Raw genomic sequence first — 19,759 nt, 5'->3', positions numbered from 1 at the left:
ATAGTTTTATTGAGATACAATTGATGTATAATAAACTACATGTTTATAGTGTAAAATTTGACAATTTTTTTTTAAAGATTTTGTTTCTCCTTTTTTCTCCCCAAAGCCCCCCGGTACATAGTTGTGTATACTTTTTTTTGAAACTGTCTTTTTTTTTTTTTTAAAGATTTTATTTTTTTCCTTTTTCTCCCCAAAGCCCCCCGGTACGTAGTTGTATACTCTTTGTTGTGGGTCCTTCTAGCTGTGGCATGTGGGACGCTGCCTCAGCATGGTTTGATGAGCAGTGCCATGTCCGCGCCCAGGATTCGAACCAACAAAACACTGGGCGGCCTGCAGCAGAGCACACGAAGTTAACCACTTGGCCACAGGGCCAGCCCCAATAGTTGTATATTTTTAGCTGTGAGTCCCTCTAGCTGTGGCATGTGGGATGCCACCTCAGCATGGCCTGATGAGCAGTTCCATGTCTGCACCCAGGATCCAAACTGGTGAAATCCTGCGCTGCTGAGACAGAGTGCGCAAACTTAATCACTCTCCCACAGGGCTGGCCCCAAATTTGACAATTTTTGACACAAATATACACCTGTGAAATCATCACCACAGTCAAGATAGTGAACAAATCTATCACTCCAAATTTCCTTATGCCGCTTTGGGACCCCTCCATCTCCGAGTAAATACTGATATCTTTTCTGAATGATCTATCTTGGGTTATATTTTGTGTGAGGTAGAATCAGGGTACATTTTCCCTCCCATGTGGATTGTATAATCATTCTAGTATCATTTGTTGAAAAGACTCTTTTCTCTGTTTAATTGCATTGGAGCTTTTGTTGAAAATTAATTGAACATGTGCGTACAGCTTTTTTCTGGGCTTTCTGTTATGTTCTATTAGTCTATTTTTCTATCCTGCACCACCACCACGCTGTCTTAATGACTGTAACTTTTTTGTTTTGAGAAAGATTAGCCCTGAGCTAACTGCTGCCAATCCTCCTCTTTTTGCTGAGGAAGGCTGGCCCTGAGCTAGCATCCATGCCCATCTTCCTCTGCTTTATATGTGGGACGCCTACCACAGCATGGCTTGCCACGCGGTGTCGTGTCCACACCCGGGATCCGAACCAGCGAACCCCGGGCCACCGAAGTGGAACGTGTGCACTTAACTGCTACGCTGCCGGGCCGGCCCCTTAATTACTGTAACTTAGTGATGAGTCTTGAAATCAAGTAGTATAAGACCTCCAGCTTTATTCCTTAACAAAATTGTCTTGCTAGTTTTAGAATAAACGCTTTAATTTGTACAGAAATTTTTGCTGGGAGTTTGGTTGGGATTACGTTGAATCTATAGCTCAGTTTCAGAATTCACTTATTAACATTGAGTCTTCTGATCTGTGCACATGGTATATCTCTCCATTTATTTAAGTCATCTTTAATTTTTCTCAGCAGTGTTTTGTAGTTTTCAGTATGACTGCACTTTTTTTCATTCAGTATATTTGTAGGTATTTGATGTTTTTGATATTTAAAATACTTTAAAATTGTGTTTCAGTTATTTGTTGTTAGTATACAAAAACACAGTTGGTTTGTAATACTGATGTATATCATGTATCCTGCAACTTTGCTCAATTCACTTATCAGTTCTCTTTCTTTTTACACTTATCAATTCTCATGATGTATTTATATATCCCTTTGGATTTTCTATCTACGTAACCATATCATCTGTGAATAAAGACAATTTTACTTTTCCTTTCTAATTGTTATGCCTTTTATTTCTTGCTTTGTTGTACTGGCTGGAACCTCTAATACAGTGTTGAGTAGAAGTGGTGATAGTGGGCCTTCAGTGGTTGAGGAAGTTGCCTGCTAGTCCTATTTGGTGGAGTGTTTTTACCATGAAAGAGTGTTGGATTTTGTCTTGCCTTTTCTCCATCTCTTGAGATGAACATTTGGTTTCTGCCCTTATCCTATTGATATGATGTGTTATAGTTGATTCCAAGCACTGAACCTTGCCCCAGTCAGCCCTCACACCCGCTCTAGGAGGTCAGTGGTATTTTTATCCCTGTCTGTAGGGACACCCCAAGGCACAGGGAGCCGAGTGCCTCCGTCCTAGGGCTCACAGATAGCATACTCTCCTGCTGTGTGCCTGCCCACGCCATCTCGCTGGCTCATGGTTGGCACTGGCAGAGTCAGAGTCTTTCAGGACCTGTCTTCTCTGCTAGAGATCAGGCTCTTTGGACGGGACTGTGTGTGTCTCATTCTGTCTCTTCATTTGTTGCTGAATAGACTCATCTGGTGTTCTCTCGGGGCTGCTGTCCACATTCACATCTTTTGGAATTCCTCTTCAGGAATTTGACTCTCAGCTGTCAGGCCATTGACTGCTCCATTTTTTTTGGTAAGATTTAATTTACATACCATAAAATCCACCCTTTTAAAGTGTACACTTCACTGGCTTTTAGTATATTCACAAGATTGTATAGCCATCACCAGGAGCTAACTTAGAACATTTATCACCCCAGAGAGGACCCACTGACACTCTGGTTTTGAAGACTTGCCCTCCCTCTTGGGCTTGCACTAACCTGCCCCATCCCTTCCTTGGCTCTGCCGGGTGGCCCTCCCTGGACCGGTTCAGTCCTAGGTGGTACTTTCATGTTGTCTCCCTCCATGTTGATCATTCCTTTTGTATCTTCTTGATACCGCCTTCTTTTCTTTATTACTGGGCCAGAATCTGGTACTGTGTGGAGATTGAGAACATGGACTTTGCTGTCAGCCAACCTGAGTTCAAGTTCTAGGACTGACATTTATTATCCTTGTGTCCGTAGGCTAGTCCTGTAATTATCGAGGCCTTTGCCTTTTAACCTGTGAACTGGGCCTCGTGGTAAACTAACTGCCGCACTGAGTTGTGCTGGGATCACACAGTATCTGCACACAGTAAGGTGTCTGTAAAAACCTCTCTTGTTCTCTTTCTTGTGGCAGGTGTAACCCTGAAGCCAAAGTGCCTTGGCTTAGTTCTTTTGTCTTCTTTTTGGACTGAGCTCTGTTCATTGCCCCAGTTTCCACACTGGTGCTTGTTGGGGCTTTTTTCTCCCTATTTGGCAATGCTTTTTAGTTGCCTATCTCCAGTTATTTTTCCTTCAAGAGTTTTGGCCCAGGATATGCCCAGCCCTGCCTGCTCTTGGTTCTGGTTCTCCCAGGAGGACAGTGTTGGGAACAAATGCAATGTAGGCACTGTGTGTTGTCTGTTGTGGTGGGGCAGATGCACACTGGGCCTTGCTGTGATGTGTCTCTGATTCCCTATAGTTGATTCCTTTCCTCCGTGTGCTATCTAGGGAGGTGTCTGGTGTTGGCCACTGTCCTAGACTGGTGGTGGCAGTCATTATAGCTCTCTGTCACGGAGTCACATTTTTACCTGCATTACATGTGCATTGGGCACTTGCTCAATATTTCAGAGCTAGTCAGTGACAGAAGCTGGACTTCACGCTGGGGCCTTTGAGGTTGTAGAGCACCTGCTATGGTCAGGGCTGCTGCCTGGATGGGTTCTTTGTCTGCTTGGGGGTCTGTGTTTGTCTCCAGGAGGGAACAGTAGGGCTGGAGCGCTTAGCACAGGTGAGGAGGGTGTGTGCTTACAATGCTGGCCAGCTCTGTCCTTCACTGGGAGAGAGCTGCTGTGATTACTAGCAATAAGCAGATGGTAAGTTTTCGGTTTTCATGTAGAGTCGTCTCTTCATCCTACCAAACAGCCAGGAGGAAGCTCTTGAGAAAACCAGGAGACAGTGACAGCCCTCTCAGGCCTGACAGAGCTCTTGCTCAGGGTGTCTGGTGGGGCTGTGTGTTGAAGTCATCTTTCTGAGACTTTGGTGGGAGACCAGCTGAGCTCCACTGCTGGGAGGAGAAACGCTGCCTTGGGAGCCTGAAGCCCTAGGAGTGTGCAACCACATAAGCAGGCTGTTCTTGGGATGGTGACACTTGAACTAACTGCCAGTATGCTCCAGGTGCAGGGTGGATGCTCTATATGTGGGTCTCATCTTATCCTTACAGTTCCCAGAAGGCAGGATGGAGTCTGGGGTGTGGACACGAAAGCAGGGGGGCTCTCTGGCAGAGCCACTGTTGACCTGAGGATGCATTTTGCTTGACCTTTAGACTTTTGGTCCACATAGTGTTAAAAAAATTAAATTAGTTATCAACATTTGAAGACATGAGGATTTAAAAAAATCTGGATTTCTGGTTTCTTGTAGAAATTGGCAGGTGTATTCCCTTGCCCTGTGTCCCTGTAGGTGGCTAGAGTGGGTCTGTCCTTGCTCCCTCAATTGGACTCATGCCTGTGCTGCTGGCTTCTCTCCATCTGCTGTCTTCTCTTCCTAGCTCACTTCCTTCCGCTGATACCTTGCCCAGAACTGTAGCCCTTTGAATTGCAGCCCTTGCGTTGGGATGTGGTAGAAGAACTGGATATCAGGTAACTGGGCGCTTTCCTATTGCCACAATAAGAAGGCCCTTGCTCCAGAGGTATAATGGTTTAGGGTATTCCCTTTAGAGTGGAGCTAGCTTCGTTTTTGTTTTGTTTTGTTTTTGGGTTTTTGTTTGTTTTCCAAGGAAGATTAGCCCTGAGCTAACATCTGCCAATCCTCCTCTTTTTTCTGAGGAAGACTGGCCCTGAGCTAACATCCGTGCCCATCTTACTTTATACATGGGACGCCTACCACAGCATGGCTTGCCACGCAGTGCCATGTCCGCACCCGGGATCCCTACCAGTGAACCCCAGGCCACCGAAGCGGAATGTGTGCACTTAACTGCTGCGCCATCAGGCGGGCCCCTAGCTTTGTTTTTAAAAAATTCCTCCCCATCTTTCTGGCATCTGGAGTTAGCCTAGGCTGTGGTTTCCTGATCTCTGACTACAACACTCATGCAAGGCTTGTTCCCCTGAAAGATTCTCCACTTTTTCTTGGCCCTTCTTCATGGGGGCACCTACCAGCGTCAGGAGCTGGGAACCTGCAGGGAGGAGAGGCAGCTGGTCCAGCTGTCTGCAGCTGCTCCTTAGTCAGCATGCTGACCCTATCCTGCTCTCTGCTCTTGGAGATGCGCTGGGCTGGGGAGGAGTCTGACTTCGCAGCATTCACACTGGCACTTGTTTTGGGATCCAGTTTCTTTCTGGGGTTTCCCCATCAGTTTGCTCCTATTTATTTATTTTGCTAGAAGATGTTTTCCTCTAGAATTTCAAATTTGTTTCCATATATTTATATATATTATTCTCTAGTAGATTTTAAGAAATGAATTTTTAATTGTTAAAGTAGTAAATATATGAGGCTTCTAATTAAAAAATCTATTCTTACCTGCAGCCCTCCCCCTCCCCTAGAAGCAACTGTTTTTGAACTCATAGCTATTTAATTCTGATAGTTACTTCCATAAATTAATAATGATAAAAAATAATAGCAGCTAACATGTATTAAGGGCTTTTCATGTATCAAGTGTTGTTCTAAGACCTTTACATTGACTTCTCCTTTTAATTCTCACTGTAAGTATATGAGGGAGGTGTTGTTATCTGCCTTTTACAGATGAGGAAACTGAAGCACAGAGAGAGGCTAACTGACTTGCTCAAGGTCTCATCTTTTTTCTTTTTTCCATTGTGGTAAAATAGACATAATGTAAAATTTACCATGTTAACCATTTTTAGGTATACAGTTCGGTGGTATTAAGTACTTTCACATTGTTGTGCAACCATCTCCACCATCCATCTCCAGAACTTTTTCATCGTCCCAAACTGAAACTCTGTCCCATTAAACACTAACTCCTCATCCCTCCTCCCTGAGCCCCTGGCACCCACCATTCTACTTTCTGTCTGCGGATTTGACGACTCTAGGGACCTCATATAAGTGGAATCATATGGTATTTGTCTTTTTTGTAACTGGCTTATTTCACTTAGCATAATGTCCTCAAGTTTCATTCATATAGGGTGTGTCAGAGCTTCCATCCCTTTTAAGGCTAAATAATATTACATTGTATGTATAGACCACATTCATCTATTGATGGATATTTGGGTTACTTGCATCTTATATTGTCACGTTCTTTCTTTATATGGTCACAGAAAGACCCTCTTGGGCATCCTGTTATATGAACTGAATTGTGTTTCCCCCAAATTCATGTGGGGAAGCCCTAACCCTCAATGTGATTGTATTTGGAAATGGGGCTTTAGAAGGTAATTAAGGTTAAATGAGGTCACATAGTTGAGATCCTAATCCTGTGGCCTTAAGAGAAAGAGAGAGATCGTGTTCTCTTTCCGCGTGCAAACACTTAGGAAAGGCTGTGTGAGGACACAGCGAGACGGCAGCCAGCCACAAGCTGGGAACAGGGCTCTCACCAGAACCCAACCATGCTGGCATCCTAATCTTAGACTTCCACCCTCCAGATCTGTGAGGAAATAAATTTCTGGTTGTTTAAGCCCCCAGTCTTCTGGTATTGTGTTGTTGGAGTCTGAGCTGAGATATCCTGTTTCTCCCTGGTAAGAGTCAAGGAAAAGTTTGCAAGAGTGGAGATGATCCTGAATAGTTATTAAAATAGGGTCCTTTTTGACCCACCTTGGAGATTTGTTGGTTAGCTGGAGCCCTCGCCTATGGAATGGAGGTGTCTTACTTTGCCTCCTGACCATGGGCCTTGGCTTCGAGAGAAGTTTTCAGGCCCAGGAAGTGATTAGGGATGGATGCCCATGGCCCTCTGCCTGCCTCACTCTTAGGGAAAAGAGAATGTCATTATTTGAGGGTCAGACTCTGGGCTCAGCTCAGTTAACCTTTGGACCTGGTGCAATTTCCCGTTGGGGGACCGTGCAGTACCTGTGTCCTCTACCATTAGACAGCCTGACCGACCACCTGTTGTCATGAAGCAACATCTCTTTCATTCCTCTGCTGTCTGACACTTCCACTGCTTGACTATTTCCTGGTGATGATTTGTGAAAATCCTCCTGGGACTGATTCACCAGGGAGCCCCACCCAGTTTGGGTGACGTCCTAGAAAACCTTCAAATGTCCCCATTTCCGGGCATTGGTTAGACATGGAGGAAGCTGGAGGAATCTGGCCTCCCATATCCAGGGCAGGCCATATCTTTGGGCATTTGGCAGGGGCTGGTCTGCATAGCAGGGGCAATGGTTGTCTTGTTTTAGATTTGGTGATCTCCCTTTAAAGATCCCCCAAGCCTCTTAGAAGGTGACTCAGTAGGGCAGACTTTTCTGACTTGGGTAATTACACACACACATCTACACACCTGCACAAATAGAGATAATTATAACAAACCTCTATGTACCCATTACTCAGCATCAACAATTATCAACACTTTGCTAATCTTGTTTTGCATCTCTCTCCTCCTCCCAATCTTTTTTTTCCTGGTGTTTTAAAAACTAAATTGCAGAAGTCATGAAAGCATGCTGGTTCACCTGCAAGTCTCAGGTCCACATTCAGCTTTTCCTAGTTGCCTAAAAAATGTCTTCTGTAATTGGTTTGTTTGAGCCAAGGTCCAACTATCACATTTCATTGTATGTCTCTTAAATTCCTTATTCTTACAATAGCCTCCACCTCCCATTTTTTTTTTATGTTTTCTTTTTTTTTTTTTTGTTAATGGACATTTATTTATTTATTTATTAAAGATTGGCACCTGAGCTAACAACTGTTGCCAATCTTTTTTTTTTTCTTCTGCTTTTTCTCCCCAAATCCCTCTAGTATATAGTTGTATATTTTAGTTGTGGGTCCTTCTAGTTGTCGCATGTGGGACGCCGCCTCAGCCTGGCCTGATGAGTAGTGCCATGTCCGCGCCCAGGTTCCGAACTGGCGAAACCCCAGGCCACCAAAGTGGAGCATGCGAACTTAACCACTCAGCCCCGGGGCTGGCCCCTATTTATTTATTAAATATTTACTTAATTTTTTTTTGTTTGCAGTGACATTGGTTTATAACATTGTATGAATTTTGTGTGTACATCATAATATATTTCAAATTCTATGTAGATTACATCATGTTCACCACCTGGCCCCCGCTTTTCTCTGTCATTCATTTGTTGGAGAAATTGGGTTATTTGTCCTGTAACCTCTCCCACATTCTGTGTTTGACTGGTTTGCTTCCTTTTCTATTATTTAACTTGTTCCTTCTTCTCTCATACAGTATTTCCAGTAAAGAGATAGTTACATCTGACAGTGTGATTAGATTTAGGCACAGTTTTCTTAGGTAGGAAAAATGAACAGGTGATCTGATGGGTTTTAATGTAATATCCACAGGAGACTTGGATTTTGTAACATTGTCCATTTTATATACATTTCAGACCTTTAATATCTTTGTTAAGTATTTGTGAAAAGAAATTTTGACCTAGGGTGGGTTGGCCATCCTTATTTCATTAAACCTTAGGGATGTTTTTCCAGATGGAAATTTCTTCCTTCAGATTTTAGTTCAGTTCTCTGACAAAACAGACTGATTTATCTTCCTAGTGTGTGATGTCTGCTTAGATGTTAGGACATTTTAAAAATTCTATCTACTTTTCCTTACTGGGCTTCCTCCAGTAGCTGTTGGAGAATGGGAGAATTGCTTCCCTTTGGCTTATTACTCTATAGACAAGTATATTAAGCTAAATAGAAAAGGTTTAAAGAAAACAAAAACAAAATCTAGCTAGTGGTACAGAGTGGTAGCACCTGGGACACATTTTGGGGGAAATATCACATCTGCCTTTCCTGGAGACAGGATCATAGATCATAGTCCTGTTTATCATAGACCTTAGGATGGGTATATATATATATTTTTTCTGCTTTATCTCCCAAAATCCCCCCTGTACATAGTTGTATATCTTAGTTGTAGGTCCTTGTAGTTGTGGAGGATATTTTATATTATTCTCTTTTATTTTAACTCTTCTATAATCCAAATAAATCATGAAATAATTACTCCAAATAAATCAAGGATCACAGTGTAGAAAATGAAACTATATGAGTACTAGAAGAAAACAAAGGTGAATTTCTTTATAACCTGGGATTGGGAAAAGCTTTTCTAACTGTGACTCAGAATCCAGAAGCAGTAAAAGAAGGTTGATAACTATATTGAGATACCATTTCTTGCTTACCATATATTGGTAGAGTGGCCAACCGTCCTGGTTTGCCCAGGACTGTCCCAGTTTTAGCATTGAAAGTCTTGTGTCCTGAGAAACCCCTAAGTCCTCAGCAGACTGGCTTTAAGTATTGGCAAAAATCCCAAAGTTTAACCATTTGTTTTTTTGACCAGGCTGTGTTGAAACTGGCTATACTCTTGCCAGTAGGAATGCAAAATGGTACAGCGCCTCTGGAGGAGGATTTATCTGTGTCTTGCATATTTATATATGCATCTGTCCTTTGACCCAGCAATCTCAGATCTGCTAAGAATCTGTGTTAAAGAGATGCTGGCAAAAATAGGAAATGACTTATGCAGAAGCCTGTTCATTGCAGAATTATTTGTAATAGCAAAACACTAGAAACAACCCACGTGTCCCTCACTAGGGGTAAGTCTGCATAATGGAGTACTGTACAGCTGTCACAAGGAGTGGGAGTGGTTGGTGATATGATTCAGGTCAGGACAGTGGTTTGCACCTTTGGGGACATGAGGAGTACTTCCGGGTAATCCAGTTCCTTGAACTGAATAGTGGTTGCATAGATGGGTTTATTTTGTGAAAATTCAGTGAGCTGTTCACTTATGATTTGTGTACTTTTCTGTAGTATATTTAAAGTCAGTAAAAATGTTTACTAAAAAAAAAGAGTAAGGAAGATCTCTATGAAAAAAGCAAGGTAGTATTTGTATTTTGTTACCTTTGGTACAGAAAGGTTGGAAGGAATATGAGAAAAAGTATATATTTACAGTGAAACAATAAATCGGAAAATTAATAAAAATAGTTATTGAAAGGAAAGGAGCGTTATGAGGGGACAGGGATGGGGTAAGACTTCTGTGAGGTACTTTCTTATGAGATTCTTTTGCAAATTTTGGAAAATTTCTGGCTGTAATTTCTTCATGAATTTTTGTATCCTATTCTCTAATGTTCCTGTGGAATTTCAGTTACAGGAATGGTAGACCACTTAATACTGTCCCTCAGGTCGCTGAGGTTCTGTTCATTTTCTGCCTCTTCAGATTGGATGGTTTCTGTTGCTCTGGCTTAGGTTCACTGACTTTCTTTTTCAGTCTCCAATTTTTTTTTGCCAATCCATTATATATTTTTATCTCAGATATTGTACTTTTCAGTTCTAGGATAGTCATTTGTCTTTCTGCTTAGTTTCCATTTCTTTCCTGAGATTCTGTCTTGCCTTTTTTTACTGGGAAAGATTTGCCTGAGCTAACATCTGTCCCCGATCTCCCTCTCTTCCCCCCTACCCCCCACCGAAGCCCCAGTATGTAGTTGTGTATTCTAGTTGTAGGTCATTCTAGTTCTTCTATGTGAGCTGCCCACACAGCATGGTTACTGACAGATGGGTGGTGTGGTTCTGTGCCCAGGAACTGAACCCAGGCCATTGAAGTGGAGTGAGCCGAACTTTAACACTAGGCCATCAGGGCTGGCTCAGAGATTCTTTCTTTTCACTCATTATTATCATCTTTTCCTTTAAGTCCTTGAATATATTTATTATTGCTTTAAAGTCCGTTTCGGCTAATTCTGCCATCTGAGACATCTTGGGGTCTTTTTTTTTTTTTTTTTTTTTTTGAGGAAGATTAGCCCTGAGCTAACATCTGCCTCCAATCCTCTTCTTTTTTTGCTGAGGAAGACTGGCCCTGAGCTAACATCTGTGCCCATCTTCCTCTGCTTTATATATGGGACACCTGCCACAGCATGGCTTGACAAGTGGTGCCATGTCTGCACCTGGGATCTGAACGAGCGAACCCCAGGCTGCTGAAGCAGAATGTGCGAACTTAACTGCTGTGCCCCCAGGCTGGCCCCTCTTGGGATCTGTTTTTAATAGCTGTTTTTTAATTTAAAAAAGTCAGTCACATTTTTCTGCTGCTTTATTTAAAATTTTTGTTTTTTAAAGATTGGCACCTGAGCTAACATCTGTTGCCAGTCTTGTTATTCTTTTTCCTTCTCTTCCCAAAGCCCCCCCAGTACATAGTTGTATGTTCTAGTTGAGAATGCCTCTGGTTGTGCTCTGTGGGGTGACACCTCAGCATGGCTTGATGAGCAGTGCCACGTCCACACCCAGGATCCCAACTGGTGAAACCCTGGGCCACTGAAGTGGAGCGTATGAACTTAATCACTCAGCCATGGGCCTGGCTCCTATGCTGCTTTATATGTCTAATAATTTTTTATTAACGTTGGTATTTGGAATGTGGTCTTGAGTTTTGTTCTGGCAGATAGTTAAATTACTGGAGGATCATCTTGGTCCTGTCGAGCTTTGTTTTGTTGTTTGTTGGAGTGGGTTTGTTTTGGTTTTGAACTTAGTCTTTCGGTATGGCCTTTGCTCAGGTTATAACTTTTACTCTGCAGGTTTGGCCTTACTGATGTCCCAGCTCAGTGCCCAAGGGTGCTCTGCAAGGTTCTCCATCCTACCTGGATTGGAACCCAGTGCCTCCCAGGCTGCAGGACATCCAGCGTCTTTGTTCAGCTCTCAGCCCCACTGCTCTCAGTTCGGTGGGTCTGTGGGGCTGGAATACCTGTTATATAGTTTTGACACAGAACCATATAAATATTTTACATAAGTAAAAAACAAAGTTAAACCAAAAACAATAACAAAAAAGCAATCCCCCCCCCCAACTGAACATAAATACATACAAATGAACCTAACTACATCAAGTTGATGACATAATCAGATGGGAAATAAATTACTTCGAGTGAAGAGGAGGAAAATAGTTTTGAAATTTATTCAGTGGTTTTTTTGTTAGTAGTAACTGTTATTTTGAAATAGTTGCATCTATGTTGTAAGTTAAAGCAAATTGGTAACTATGTAAATCTTATTAATAAATGAGATTTGCAACAGAACCCTGAACTATTTAGGGTCCACATTTCAAGCTCTAATTCTTCTGGCTAGTGTAGACTAGCCAGGCTGTTAACTGAGTAAGCATGAAGGAGGGCATCGATAATCATAATGGAAATGCAAATTAAATGAGAATTCCACTTCAGTCCCATCAGAATAGCAAATGTGAAAAAGTCTGACCATACCGAGGGTAGACAGATTGGGGAAAGAGGAATACTTTTGCAAGCATGTGGGCGTGTGCATTGATTTAGTAAAGGACATCGGAGAGTAAGTGAGTAATAGCTACTAAACTTGAAAGTATCTGTCTTGTGACACAGCCCTTCCACTTCCAGGCGAATAAAAGGTGAGAAACACTCACTATGCAAAAGGATGCATATTCAGAATGTTGAGGGCAATCTTGTTTGTGATAAATGATGAACCAGAAACAACCTAAAAGTACCTCAATAGAGAAATGGGTAAAAAACACCTCTTCATATAAAGGAATAGTGTCTACCATGTTTAAAATGAAAGAATTAAAACTATCTGTATCAATATAGATAATTTTCAAAAATATAAAGTTGAGGTGACATCAGCATCATGGTGGAGTGAGTTGTCCTGGTAATCTCTCCCCTCCAACATACAACAAAAAGGTTATTCACACTCCAACAGAGGACATCCAAACACGACACAAATAACATTGGAGAGGGACCGGCCCCAGGGCGAGTGGTTAAGTTCATGTGCTCTGCTTTGGCAGCCCAGGGTTCTGCTGGTTTGGATCCTGGGTGCGGACATGGCACCGCTCATCAAGCCATGCTGAGGTGGCGTCCCACATGCCACAACTAGAAGGACCCACAACTAAAAAAATATACAGCTGTGTACTGGGGGGCTTGGGGAGAAGAAGGAAAAAAATAAAATCTTTAAAAGACATCAGAGAGCCACAGAGCCATATGATGAAGGACAGAGAGGCTGGAACCCTCCTTGGAGGAGGTGGAATGGGGTAAGAGAAAAATTCGCTTCCTCTCCTGAGACTGAGATCAAGGACAACGGGAGGCCTTCGAGAGGGAAGGAACAGGGGAGTGGACATTCGTTTGCGGGAACATCAAGGATCCCTGGTGGGCCCTTGTAGCCTAGAGGGAAGCCCTCTATTGGGGGGAAAGCTTTCGTGGGGGGTGACTTTATCAAGCCAACACTCCAGGAGAGCAGATAGCAAGAGCAGAGGGAGAAAACCCCGAGGTCACGCAGGAGAAAGCGCCCCTCCCCCACCCACTCAGTTTGCTCCAGTGCCTGGGATCTCATCAAAGGCAGAAGGCTCAGAATACGTGGCTGTTGACCCCCACCCAGTGGCGACAGGCGGTAATCACGACCAGATAACACCAGGATGCGAAAAAAACAGAGCCACTCCCTCTAGCAATATCAAACATTATATTAGATCTCCAGACCAGAGAGAAAATGACAAGTACCCAGAAATACGTAATCTTAATGACAAAGAATTCAAAATAGCTATCATCAAAAAACTCAACAAGTTAAAAGAGAATGTAGAGAAACAATTCAATGAGTTCAGGAGCTGCTTCACAAAAGAGATTAAAACTGTAAAGAAGAATCAATCGGAAATGTTAGACGTGAAAGACACAATCAATGAGATAAAATATGGATTCCCTGGACGATCGAGTGGACCCCAGAGAGCAGCGAATCAGCATAATTGAAGATAGACATGTTGAAATGCTCCAGATAGAGGAGGAGAGAGAACTAAGACTAAAAAGAAAGGAATAAAGTTTCTGAGACATATCCAACTCAATTAGGAAATGCAATATAAGAATTATAAGTATTCAAGAAGGAGAAGAGAAGGAGAGTGAAGCAGAAAGCGTGTTCAAAGAAATAGTAGCAGAGAACTTCCCAAACCTAGAGAAAGAGATGGAAATCCATGTGGAAGAAGAATCCAGATCTAGATACGTTAATGTAAAAAGATGTACTGGAAGGCATATAGTAGTAAAACCGGCAGAAATTAATGACAAAGAAAGAATACAAAGGGCAGCAAGGCAGAAGAAGACAACCTACAAAGGAACCCCTATCAGGCTTTCAGTGGACTTCACTGCAGAAGCCTTACAGGCCAGGGGAGAATAGAATGACACATTCAAGTCTTTGAAAGACAAAAATTTTCAGCCAAGAATACTCTATCCAGCAAAAATACCCTTCAGATATGATGGAGAAATAAAAAACTTTCCCAGATAAACAAAAGCTAAGGGAGTTCGTAGCCACAAGACAACCACCCCCCCCCCCCCCCGCCCCAACACACACAAGAAATCCTCAAGAAGGCCCTCATACCTGGAAAAAAAAAAAAAAAAAACGGAGAAAGGGGTTACAAAGCACGGAGTAAGGAGATAGATAGGTAGACAAAATCGGAGCAGGATAGCAAATACTCAAGTATAGCATTAACGACAAATGGAAGGAAAACATCAAAAACAAAGATAATCTTGTCATTTTGACCACCACCACCAGTGAGAAAAACCACTTAGGAGGGGAGGAGGAGAGAGACTGAATTGGTCTAACCTAAGGAAATGAGAGGCCATCAGAAAATGGACTATCTTATACACGAGCTTCTGAATACAAATCTCATGGTAACCACTAAACAAAAAAGCAGAACAGAGACACAAATAATAAATAAGGAGAAAACAAACACAACATAAAAAAACTACATAATCCAATAGGTAGACTAAAACACACAGGACGAGAAACAAAGGAAATGCAGGAGAAGCGGAAAAGGAGTGATAAAATGGCAGCATTAAGCCCTCATACATCGATAATCACCCTAACTGTAAATGGATTGAATCCTCCAATAAAAAGACACAGACTGGCAAGATGGATTACAGAACAAGACCCAACAATATGCTGCCTCCAGGAAACACGTCTCAGCTCCAACAACAAACAGAGGCTCAGAGTGAAGGGATGGAAGACGATACTCCAAGCTAATGGCAAACAAAAGAAAGCAGGTGTCACAATATTTGTATCAGACAAAGTAGACTTCAAGGCAAGACAGGGAAAGAGAGACAAAGAGGGGCAGTATATAATGATCAAAGGGACATTCCGTGAAGAAGAAATAACGCTTAGAAATATCTATTCCCCCAACACAGGAGGACCAAAGTAGATAAAGCAACTATTAACAAATCTAAAAGGAGACATTAATAATAGCACAATAGTATTAGGGGACCTCAACACTCCACTCACATCAATGGGTAGATCATCCAGACAGAAAATCAACAAGGAAACAGTGGAATTAAATGAAAAGCTAGAGCAGTTGGACTTAATAGACACATAGAGAACACTCCATCCAAAAACAGCAGAATACACATTCTTCTCAACTGCGCATGGAACATTCTCAAGGATAGACCATATGTTGGGAAACAAGGCAAGCCTCAATAAACTTAAGAAGATTGAAATAATAACAAGCATCTTTTCTGATCACAGTGCCCTGAAGCTAGAAATTAATTACAAGAAAAAAGCTGAGAAAGGGACAAAGATGTGGAGACTAAACAACATGCTATTGAACAAGCAATGGATCAGTGAAGAAATTAAAGGAGAAATCAAAAAGCATCTGGAGACAAATGAAAATGAAAACACACCATACCAACTCATATGGGATGCAGCAAAAGCCATATTAAGAGGGAAATTCATTGCAATAAGGCTCACCTTAACGAACAAGAAAAATCCCAAATAAGCAACCTCAAATTGCACCTAACTGAATCAGAAAAAGAAGAACAAACAAAGCCCAAAGTCAGCAGAAGGAGAGAAATAATAAAAACCAGAGCAGAAATAAATGCGATTGAAACAAAAAAGGCAGTAGAAAGGATCAATGAAACAAAGAGCTGGTTCTTTGAGAAGATAAATAAAATCGACAAACCCCTAGCCAGACTTATAAGGAAAAAAAGACAGATAAACAAAATTAGAAATGAAAGAGGGGAAATAAGAGCGGATACCGCAGAAATACAAGATTGTAAGAGAATACTAGGAAAAACTATATGCCAACAAAATGGATAATCTAGAGGTAATGGATAAATTCTTAGACTCTTACAACCTCCCAAAGCTGAATCAAGAAGAAACAGATAATCTGAATAGACCAATCTCAAGGAAAGGGATTGAAACAGTAATCAAAAGCATCTCAAAGAATAAAAGCCCAGGACCGGATGGCTTCCCTGGGGAATTCCGCCAAACATTCAGAGAGGATTTAATACCTATCCTTCTCAAGCTATTCCAAAAAATTAGGGAAGATGGAAGACTTCCTAAGACATTTCACAAGGCCAACATCACTCTGATACCAAAGCCTGACAAGGACGACACAATAAAGGAAAACTACTGGCCAATATCGCTGATGAACATAGATACAAAAATCCTCAACAAAATATTGGCAACCTGAATACAGGAACACATCAAAAAGATCATACATCACGACCAAGTGGGATTTATACCAGGGACACAGGAATGGTTCAACATCCGCAAATCCATCAGTGTGATATACCACATCAACAAATTGAGGAATAAAAACCACACGATCGGGGCCGGCCCCATGGCCAAGTGGTTAACTTCGCACGCTCCGCTTCAGTGGCCCAGGGTTTCACCGGTTCGGATCCTGGGCACGGACATGGCACCACTCATTAAGCCATGCTGAGGCGGCACCCCACATGCCACAACTGGAAGGACCCACAACTGAAAATATACAACTGTGTACCGGGGGGCTTTGGGGAGAAAAACGAAAAATAAAATCTTTAAAAAAAGCAAAAACCACATGATCATCTCAATAGACACAGAGAAAGCACTTGACAAGATCCAACAGCCATTTATGACAAAAACTCTCAACAAAATGGGGATAGAAGGAAATTACCTCAACATAATGAAGGCCGTATATGACAAACCCACAGCCAACATCATACTCAATTGGCAAAAACTGAACACCATCCCTCTGAGAATAGGAACAAGATAAGGATGCCCACTATCACCACTCTTATTCAACATAGTACTGGAGGTTTTGGCAAGAGCAATTAGGCAAGAGAAAGGAATAAAAGGAATCCAAATAGGGAGTGAAGAAGTGAAACTCTCCCTGTTTGCAGACGACGTGATCTTATGTATAGAAAACCCTAAAGAATCCGTTGGAAAACTATTAGAAATAACTGACAACTACAGTCAAGTTGTGGGATACAAAATCAACTTACAAAAAGATCAGTTGCATTTCTGTACTCTAATAACGAACTAACAGAGAACTCAAGAATACAGTTCCATTTACGATCGCCACTAAAAGAATAAAGTACCTAGGAATAAATTTAACGAAGGAGGTGAAGGACTTATACCATCAAAACTATAAGACATTATTGACAGAAATAGATAACAACATAAAGAGATGGAAAGAGATGCCATGCACGTGGATTGGAAGAATAAACATAGTTAAAATGTCCATGCTACCCAAAGCAATCTACACATTCAGTGCGATCCCAATCAGAATCCCAGTGACATTCTTCATGGAAATAGAACAAAGAATCCTAAAATTCATATGGGGCAACCAAAGATCCCGAATTGCTAAAGCAATACTGAGAAAAAAGAACAAAGCTGGAGGCATCACAATCCCTGACTTCAAAATGTACTACAAAGCCATAGCGATCAAACCAGCACGGCACTGGTACAGAAACAGACACACAGATCAATGGAACAGAACTGAAAGCCCAGAAATAAAAACGCACATCTACGGACAGCTAATCTTCGACAGAGGTGCCAAGAACATACAATGGAGAAAAGACAGTCTCTTCAATAAATGGTGTTGGGAAAACTGGACAGCCACATGCAAAAGAATGAAAGTAGACCATTATCTCACGCCATACACAAAAATAAACTCAAAATGGACCAAAGACTTGAAGATAAGTGCCGAAACCATAAAACTCCTGGAAGATAATATAGGTAGTACACTCTTTGACATTGAACTTATTAAAAGGATCTTTTCGAATACCATGTCTTCTCTGACAAGGGAAACAAAAGAAAAATAAACAAGCGGGAGTTCATCAGACTGAAGAGCTTCTGCAAGGCAAAAGAAACTGGATCAAAACAAAAAGACAACCCACCAAATGGGAGAAAATATTTGCAAATCATGTGTCTGACAAGGGGTTAATCTCCATAATATATAAGGAATTCACACAACTGAACAATAACAGAACAAACAGCCTGAGCAAAAAATGGGCAGAGGATACGAACGGACGTTTTTCCAAAGAAGATATACAGAGGGCCAATAGACACATGAAAAGATGTTGAACATCACTAATCATCAGGGAAATGCAAATCAAAACTACACTAAGATACCACCTTACGCCTGTTAAAATGGCTATAATCACTAAGACTAAAAATAACAAATGCTGGAGAGGGTGTGGAGAAAAGGGAGCCCTCATACACTGCTGGTGGGAATGCAAACTGGTGCAGCCACTATGGAAAACAGTATGGAGATTCCTCAAAAAACTAAAACTAGAAAGACCATACGACCCAGCTATCCCATACTGGGTATCTACTCATCAACTTGAAATCAACAATCCAAAGTAACATATGCACCCCTATGTTCACTGAAGCACTATTCACAATAGCCAAGACATGGGAACAATCCAGGTGCCCATCGACTGATGATTGGATAAAGAAGAGGTGGTATGTATATACAATGGACTACTACTCAGCCATAAAAAAGACAAAATCATCCCATTTGCAACAACACGGAAGGACTTGGAGGGAATTACGTTAAGCGAAAAAAGCCAGACTGAGAAAGACAAACACTAGATGATTTCATTCATATGTGGAATATGAACAAACACATGGACAAACAAAACAGTTCAGTGTTTACGAGGGGAAGGGGAGTGAGAGGTGGGCACAGCGGGTGAAGGGGAGCACCTATGCGGTGACGGTAAGTAAATAGTTTACAAGTGAAATGTCACAATGATTTAAAGTATCGTGAACTCAAATAAACACAAAAAATTTAGGCTAAACAAAATAATAGTAAAGTTGAGCTTAAAACAGTTGGAGAGGGGCTGGCCCCGTGGCGTAGTGGTTAAGTTCCCATGCTCCACTTACGCAGGCTGGAGTTCACCAGCCTGGATCCCGGGCCTGGATCTGTGCACTGCTTATCAAGCCATGTTGTGCCAGTCGTCCCACATATAAAATAGAGGAGGACGGGGGGCCGGCCCAGTGGCCCAGCGGTTAGGTTCACATGTTCTGCTTCTTGGCAGCCCAGGGTTCACCAATTCGGGTTCTGGGTGTGGACATGGCACGACTTGGCACGCCATGCTGTAGTAGGCGTCCCACATATAAAATAGAAGAAGTCTTCTGAGTACTTTGTCCAATGCCCCGACAATTATGAAGTTTTCCATTGGGACTGGGAAGAGGAAGAGTAACTCTTGCTGGCCCTGTGTGAACTTTGAGGATTGTTCCCGCTAATCCTTTTGAGTGATGCTTTCCCTGGCTTGCACACCTTCCTCACATACATGTGCTGCTCAGTACTTAGCTGGAGACTGCAGATCTTCAGCGTTCTCTGGGCAACTCTGTCCCCTTCAGTACTTGTCCTGTGAACTCTAGCACCTTGGCCTCCCTGGTCTCCCAGCTCTGCTTCTTCAACTCATGAGCCTGCTGGACTCCATCCGGGTCTTCTGCTATGGCCCTGAACTACTTTTCAGGCAGAAAGCTGGGTAATTAAAGGGCTTGTCTTGTTTCTCTTCTATCAGAGATCACTGATCCTCATTCCCTGATATTGAGTGTCTTGAGAACCATTTCATATATTTTAAGCTTTTTTTTAGTTATTGCATGTAGGAAGTTAAATCTGGTCCCTGTTATTTCATTTTGGCCAGAAGCCAAAG

The 19,759-nt window shown here is 42.1% G+C and overlaps 1 protein-coding gene across 6 annotated transcripts in view; it reads left to right on the top strand.

The window, feature by feature from the left end:
- PPP6R2 (protein phosphatase 6 regulatory subunit 2) overlaps positions 1–19,759 on the top strand; it is a 100,490-nt gene that overhangs the window by 6,146 nt on the left and 74,585 nt on the right. Inside the window, exon 1 of one of the 6 annotated variants that reach the window (XM_070506656.1) lies at positions 2,268–2,371. The exons of the other annotated variants lie outside the window; for them this stretch is intronic. The gene's annotated coding sequence lies outside the window, so the exon portion shown is untranslated. Of the gene's footprint in view, positions 1–2,267; positions 2,372–19,759 lie in introns of those variants that run through there. 6 annotated transcript variants of the gene reach the window in all.

This window comes from Equus asinus, chromosome 4 (assembly GCF_041296235.1).
Source record: "Equus asinus isolate D_3611 breed Donkey chromosome 4, EquAss-T2T_v2, whole genome shotgun sequence".
NCBI lineage: Eukaryota > Metazoa > Chordata > Mammalia > Perissodactyla > Equidae > Equus > Equus asinus.
The sequence above is the reverse complement of the archived record's forward strand: the minus strand, read 5'-3'. Positions and strand labels throughout refer to the sequence as shown.